The sequence below is a fragment of the Anarhichas minor genome, unplaced genomic scaffold (genome assembly GCF_050575085.1).
Source record: "Anarhichas minor isolate MPS153535 unplaced genomic scaffold, ASM5057508v1 ptg000040l, whole genome shotgun sequence".
In the NCBI taxonomy this organism is placed as follows: Eukaryota; Metazoa; Chordata; class Actinopteri; order Perciformes; family Anarhichadidae; genus Anarhichas; species Anarhichas minor.
In genome coordinates, this window is record NW_027466486.1 from 17,324,497 (window position 1) to 17,332,407 (window position 7,911).

The 7,911-nt window shown below is 47.2% G+C and overlaps 2 pseudogenes; both read right to left on the reverse strand.

The window, feature by feature from the left end:
* Nucleotides 1–454: 454 nt before the first annotated feature.
* On the reverse strand, nt 455–1,405 carry LOC142968330 (uncharacterized; annotated as a pseudogene).
* Nucleotides 1,405–3,541, reverse strand: LOC142968331 (uncharacterized; annotated as a pseudogene).
* Nucleotides 3,542–7,911: the final 4,370 nt, after the last annotated feature.

Here is a 7,911-nt window from a genome sequence, read left to right on the forward strand (position 1 = left end):
AACTGTACCTCTGAAAAATAATGCGCTGTAATTCGCAGGTATCCCACGAACAATCAAAATTGATGCAGTCCATGTGATCATGAACAAGACCGCAAAAGCCCATGCAGGGCGGGCGGGAAGGTGGACAGGTCAAACAAATACCGATCTTTCGCCTGGGAGACTGCTGTTGGAAACTGTGAAACGAGAAGTCAATTTTGTCACGTAAATTCCGTATTTCAGTAAAGGCATTTCCATAGTTCTTTTAACAGAAATTAAGATCTTTTCCTGAACCTACCTATCTTAAGTATTTATTCACTAGCTTAGGGCCCCACCTCAGCCGGAGCGAGCCTTCGTCGGTTGTTTGGAGTGTTGAGGAATGGTTGGTGGAGGTTAGCCTGGATGAAGCGGTTTGGGGAAAGGCTTGGTTGAGGGTCCACTGCGGCTCCCGGGCCTTGCAGACCCCCAAGAAGCCCTCCTAAGGAAGCAGGGCTGCCTGCCCGTTGAGCAGGTCGATGGAGCGGTGGCGAGGGTAAAGTTGGTAGGCGTGGGAGGACCAGCGGCCCAAGGCTTTGATGAGGTGGTCCGGGACTCCTCTGCTTGACGCGGTGGTGGCGGCTCCTACGCGGAAGGAGTGGCCGGAGAAGGAGTCTGGATTGATCCCGGAGGCGATTATGACTTCCCTGAAGCGTGAAAGGAACCAGGATCGGTTGGCGATGCGGCCTGTCTCGGTGGTGAACAGTGGTTTGTGGGGGGAGGTTTGCTGCATTTTCCTGAGTTGCAGGTAGCGCATGAGGGGTTTGTAGGGGCTCAGGTGCGAGTTTAGTTTGAAGTATAATACGGGGACTGGGTTGTTTTGCTTCGTTTGCACGAATAGGCTAGGCAATCTTCGAAGACGGGATAAAGGTCGGATATGCAAGGGTGGAGGCTAGGGTTAAACTTGGCTGAATGAGACGTGAATTCTGAGCATCGCAGGAAGCCGAAGAAGGCAAGTAGGAACATGGATTCTAGGGTGTGTGCCAGGTGGACGGGAAGGTGATTGGAGCGGAGGGTGGCGACACAGCGAGAAACGAGATCGGAGGTCAGTGGAAGACCGCGAGGAGTCGGCGGAGGCGTTAGGTGCTGGAGGTCTTTGATGAGCAAAGAAAACTGGGAGAACGTTGTGGGGGAGCAGGGGGAGCCGGTGAGTAGTTTCGCGAAGAAGTTGATGCCGCTGAGGTAGACCTTGATAGTGGATATCTTGGTGCGGAGAGTCGAGTGGGCATAGTAGGTGAAGCTGCATAGGGAGGCCACGTCGAAGGAAGGAAAACGCGGTATGGAAGGAGCGAAAATAATTCCAGGCCGTCCAGTAGGTGGAGAGGGTGCCGGGGGCTAGGCTAGAGATGATGGCTTGTTGGGACAGGGAGACGAGTTCTGTGATGGTTGGTTTCAGATGAGGTATATCGTGTCGGAAAATGGTGGGACCGGGGTTGGGTTCTCCTCCGCATCTGGAGCTAAGGTTCTGAAGATCTGGAAGGAGAAGCGAGACAGGGAGTCAGCGGCAGAGTTATGGTGGCCGGAGACATGTTTAGCTCCGAGGATAAATCGGTGGGTGACCGACCGCCACTTCAGACGGCGTATGAAGGGCATGATCGCGGGAGAGTTCGACTTGCCTTTGTTAATGACGTCGACTACGGCGATGTTATCTGAATGGTCGAGTATAGATCTTTTCGACCACTCGTGCCCCCACAGGAGAGCAGCGATAACGACTGGATATATTTCGTGGACCGAAGACGAACGGAGGGGGCTTTGGAGGAAGTTGCGGAATTCGATGGACCATTTGGCTGAAAACCATCGTCGGCCATGGTGCCCCCCAAAACCGGCGGAAGTAGCAGCGTCGGTAAAGAGCTGAATGTCTTCTGGGTTGGAGAGTTGGTCGTCGTAAAAGAAGGTGATGCCGTTCCAGTTGGACAGGAGATGCTGCCACATCTGCATCTCTGCTCTGGAGGGGGTATCCATGGGGACTGAATCGGTAAGTGAGGGTGTGGATGATGCGAGGGAGAGCAAGTGCGAAATAAAGGAGCGGCCCTGGGGAATAATGCGCAGGGCGAAGTTCAGGTATCCCAAGGGGGAGAGCAGTTGTCGTTTGGTGCAGGAGGGAGTAAGGAGGACGTTTTGTAGGAGGAGTATGATGCGGTGGAGTTTCTCCGCCGGTGTCGAGAGTAATCCCGAGGAACTCCAAGGTGTGTGAAGGGCCTTCTGTTTTCCCTTTGCAAAGAGGGACGCCGAGCTGAGCGAAGACTGATTTCATGGTCGAAAGGCCGTGGGCTGGAGGTGATGAATGAGGAGTTATGACTAGGAAGTCGTCGAGCAGGTAGAGCAGGTGGGGGATTTTGTGGTTGTTGGAGAGAATCCAACACAAGGCCTCTGATAGTGAGTCGAATAATTTGGGGCTGCTCTTCCAGTGGATGCCGAAGAGGCACCAGAAGTCCGGATGGATGGGGAGGATTTTGAATGCGTTTGCTATGTCAGTTTTGAAGAGTCAGGCGTCTCTGCTGGCGAGTTTCGTGAGGGAAATGGCGTGGTTTATGGTGGCATATTTCAGGGAGAAATTTTCGCTTGGGATTAAGCTATTCATGCTCGGAATTAGGTCGCCGTGGGGGGCTGAGAGGTCAATGATTGAGTATTTCCTGGTTGCTATGCCTACTGGGCTGATGCGGAAATTTTGGAATGGTGGTTGTGGGAATGGGCCTGCCATGAATCCCTCTTTTACCTCTGTGGCTAGTAAGGAGTCGACTGTGTCGGGTTCCCTTAGGGCGGACTAGGTTTTTGCACTGGAAGGGGACTGATGGGGGTGAGATGGTCCCCGGATGGAAGCCCCGAAAATGAGGAAGCAGACGAAGCGTGGATCTGGACGATTTTTGAGGGATTGTTTTAATGCTTGGACGTTTATGGGGGTTGATGCGGACGTGGGTAGTCATAGTTTTGTCGGGTTATCGGGGCACGCTGGGCGGGAATGGCCGCCGCCGCAGAAGGAGCAGGTATGGAGATACCTGCACTGGGACATGTTGCATCCGGACTCGTTAAAGTTGTTGCATATGGTTTTGCCCCCTTGGAGCGTTACTGGTCGGCCTTTCCTGTCTGTGCCCTGGGGCAGGGGCATGCTGGCCTTAGGCAGTGCGAATTTGGGAGTTAGGTTTTTGGGAGGGGTCGTGGTTGGCAGGTGAGTGGTGGCTGGATGTTGGCTTCGGGGTTGTGTTTGGATGGGGATGGTGTACGTTGTACTTTGCAGGGGAGGGCTGGACGGGCGGCGAAGATGCGGCAGTAGAGTTCCTGGTCGAGGGTGCCCCAGTAGGTGGCCTGGTTGAGCTGGAAGAGCCGGGCTGCGGCTTCTGAAGCGAAGTGGATGTGATATTGGTAAAAGCTTGATCTGCCGAAGAGGTTATTAGGAATGAGTTATTCGGTTATGTATTTTGCTCTTTTGACTTGACTGATGACGTTTTACTACTTTTTGTTCCTCCATATGTTGCCTTGCCTTCGTCTGGGCTAAAAACATTTTTTTTAAGAACCACTTGAGGGCATTCATCCTCGAAATAAGAAATATTGATCACCAAGCCAGTGTCCTGAATAGGCTATCCAGTTCAGTGTTTGCATTTTCGAGCACAGACGCATTGAGGTGAGAAACTTCTAAAAAGTAATTGTCATGTATGTATGCTCCACCCCCCTCCCCTCCCACGGAGTCTCATCCATCACACCCGTGATTTTACATGCTTCAGCGGCATCGTTTTTTGAAAAGCTGAAATCCTTTTTCATGGCTGTGTGTTTTGCCCTCAGGTGATGCGCTAATAATGTACCTCGGTTTAAAATGCAACACAATCACTGATTGAGATAAAGTAGATATCTGTATTCCTGCACAGACTTCTGGATTTTAGGATCATTCTGAACAAAATTCCTGCGTGAGGATAATCATCAAACTGAAAAGGATTCCAGACAGAAGGAAGTTAAATATGCTCAACAAGGGTCTCTTTTTAAAAGCTGAGGTTGATCGAGGTCCTCAAAGCTCCTCTGGTTCTCTGTGTGAGGTGAAAATAACAAGCTTCATCCTGCTAGCGGTCTTTCTCGCGGGCTCCTATTCTGTCTTACGAGGTCTGTACGGGACTGAACGCATGGAAACATTTGGAACAAGGTGGTCTGAGGGTCGGGTGGCCGTGAGTCACCGTCTCACGGCAGTGTGAGGAAGCAGAAAGTACTCCAGTACTTTATTTTGACATCATGCCAGGCAGTTTCATAAACCTGATGTCACAAACACAGTATTTGTTAACGCACTTATTAGGAGAAGATGAATGTCCGTGAAGCAGTTATTTCATTTAAATAATCCGGCGATCCGCGGCGCAGTGTAAATTAATTAATAAAAAAAATAATATGGGGAATCATGAATATTTAATGTTGGATTCCCCTACACTCGAATTAATGAAGTAAATGCTCCTCAGGGAGATGGGCTAACGAGGAGCTCACCAGATCTCAATTTAACAGCATAAATGAGTGTGAAGACGTGAAGAGAGGAAAATCAGATGCTGATGTTAACTGTCAGGAGGCCGAAGCTCTGTGTTAACGCTCTATTCGTCGTCAGTAAATGAAACCTGCATCCGCCATTACGGGAGAGGTGATGTAAGTTTGCTCGGCTGCTCAAACTTCATGAAACGTTCCCTCTAGATATTTTCATCCTGGCAAATGAAAAGCTGAACCTGGGTTTTCTTAATGACGGTGGAAAAGTGTCTGCCGTGCATTTTTTTGATTGAACATGAGTGGCATTTTAATGTCACCGATGAGTGTGTACATGATGCTTTGTGGCTAATAAGTAGTTTGTGAGTAGCGGGTGGTTCGGTTAAGGTGATCGCAGGCTGACGAGGGGGCCAGGGGTCTTTGCGTTGATGGAAAAATTAAAACTTTCCCCGAATTTTTTTGAGGAATTCACTCATTGGCTTTCTTTTCCATGCAACCACTAGAGTGCTTTTTGTTATATTTGCATATTTTATGTGAAAACAGTAAGCTGGGGGAGGGCGGATATTGACATCGGCATTTACAGTAATAACGTTGAGTGTGAGTTATGCATCTCTGGCTATACTGTGGGGTACTTGGTAACCATTATCATATTGTATAACTTTCAATATTAACTTTGCTATGGCAATGACGGCGCATGTACATGCTGCGGCCGGTAGCTCCCATGGATTTCGCTCCATTTATGTCTGTATTTGTTTGTTTGAGTATATCATTTTATCACATGCATCAACATCTGAAAAGGAAGCGTGGGGATGGGTTTAAGTGCAGCGGCCGTTAAGGCAATCACCGCCCCTAGCCGACCAACCAGCCAGACAAAACTCACGTTAGGCTATGAACGAGCGAAAACGCAGTCACATGACATCACGCCACCACCACCAAGCTCGAGGTGGACTAGTTGGCGAGGTGACGTTTTGTAGTCTCATTACGCCACTCGTTTTTTTTAGACTTGTGAAAAGACTCAATTCACAAGATGGGTTTTTACGGACATATTTTATGTCGAAGAACAAAACATTAGAATCTATTTAAAAACCCATTATTACACAATGAATCACTGCAGGCGAGTGAAAGGCAAGAACTCACAGGAAACAGCATCGAGACATTCTTCACTGACAGGAAGTGAAAACACAGCAACACTGCAGACGTTTCATCAAGTGTCATCAGAGCTGGAGTCAGTCATAGCAAGTGTGTGTAGGGGGGGGGGGCTTCAACTCAAATACCCTTGAATGGTGTATTAGAGCGAGAAATCCTACACTGACTTGTTTGAAGAAGTCTGCAAAAAGGGTTTCGCGAACGTTGCATCACATCTGCCTCTGTGTGAAGTATACAGGTACGCACACACTCCGCCGTACTGTTTGCGCACTGCCGGTGTTTCCATCACACATGTACAAACAGCAATTCCCTCTCTGACTGACTCCCGCTCGCTAGTTCTCAGAGCCCTTCAAGACCTGCCATGTTTTACTGCATGTTATCACTTCACAAGTTCTGAATCAGTACATTGTGTACTGTATGTTATTTTCCTTAGACAAAGCTTCATTATGATGTATTTAGCAGCATTAACAGACTACTTTACACTAGGTCTCGTTTTAAGGTATGTATGCCGGATGACTTCACATTGAAAACATACAGGGAAACATTGCAAATATGATACAAAATTACGTATGATTTTTGAAAATCAAGGCACAAGAAAGACTGGGTGAACGAAAAAGGACACCGTCCAGAAGGGCACTGCTGTTTATAATATTATTCTAGTTGTGGGAATCCAGCGACTAATGTGATGATTAAAGTCACCATGTGCAGCCAGGCCTCCAAGAATTGAATCTGCAAACTGCATCGTCAAATATGTTTCGAGGAAAACATATATTCTCTCCAGGAGTAAAGAGTTTGTTTTTGACAAATTTCATGTACAGTATGCTTCTAATCAAAGTCTGGCGTAGGGAGAAGGTCGAGATGGACGCGTAGCTCAAACAAACGGGACTTTCACCCAGGAGAACGCTGTTTATGTCCCGTGTGAAACCAAAAGTCAACGTTGACTTATTCTAATTTACATCCTCAGCTTAAATGTCGTAACAAAAATGTTCTTTATTAAGTCAAACCACAATCTTTTAATAAACCTAACCAAGTGGTTTGTTGCTTTTTTGTTGTTACAGTGTCTTTAAAACTGCGACGGTAATCCGGGAAAATACATTTCCCTCGAGTTGTACTGCACTTCAGTTGTATGGGACCGTAAATATGTAGACGACGAGGTCGCTTTGTGTGTGACAACCGCTGAGCAATTTGAGCAAAAATATCTGTCTCATTCGAATTGCATTTTATTATTTTCGATAAATTAAAGTCACGGTCTGTAATTGTTACATGAAATCGAATAGGATAAAAAAATGATACAGTCAACTTCTACATAAACTGACCTTTTGTCTACCTGCTAGCTACTTTTTACGAAATTGACTGAAGGCAATCATCCAGATCGTTTGTGTGGAAACTGGCCACTCTGTTGGTTCTTTTTGTGATCGGCGAAACAGACACACCCTGCTCATTTTGTCAAACAAAATTACACATTTTAGTTTTTGATGAAATCATCACTGCACACTGCCATCCATTAACGCTCACAAAATCAACGTTAGTCAGTTACAGCTGAGCATATTTAGCCTGTGAAATCACTCCAATGTCCATCAAGAAGCTTTTCAACAAGTTGTGAGCAACGCAACACATCCACGTTTTAAGACAAGCAAAAGGTTACTTATTTACACATCTAGCAGTTTGTTTTCCACTAAATCTGTCTCTTGAGCTGCTGAATAACTGTCTGTCTGAGCAGTTGGAGTTTTGGAGCTTTTTTTAAGAGCCCATCACCCTAATCCTGTAGGTTCATCATGACAATTGGCTCACCACAAAGTCAAAGTGTCACAGAAACACTTGAACCTCCACACTCACTCAGAAGTGTTGGCCTCGGAGCTAAAACAATTCATCTTCGATGGGCAAATCGTGCAGCGGCGCGGTGTGCGCTAGGTTGAATCTTGTAATTCTACAAATTGATGTGCAAGAATTATATCAGTTTTAGGCAAAAGAAAAATGGCACGCTTCGCTTCCGTACACCACCCGAGGGACTGACCTCAGTTTATAATTCTTTGTGGAATATCTAGATTTGTAAATCCGTTGCCTCGTGGTCGCGGCAGCAGAGAACGCATTCTTTCATTTTCATTCCCATTGTGATCCACAATGACTTTCTGCCATTGCGTCCGTCTCAGCGATAACGTACATTTTGTGCGGGGCGGGTCGACCTCAAGGACCCCCGAGAGATCAGATAACAAATGCGCGTCAATGAAGCGTATTTCACCCGTGCGCCCCCGTGTGAGACAGTGCCACAATGTGACTCATCTGTATGTAAATAAAGCACTGTGCTCC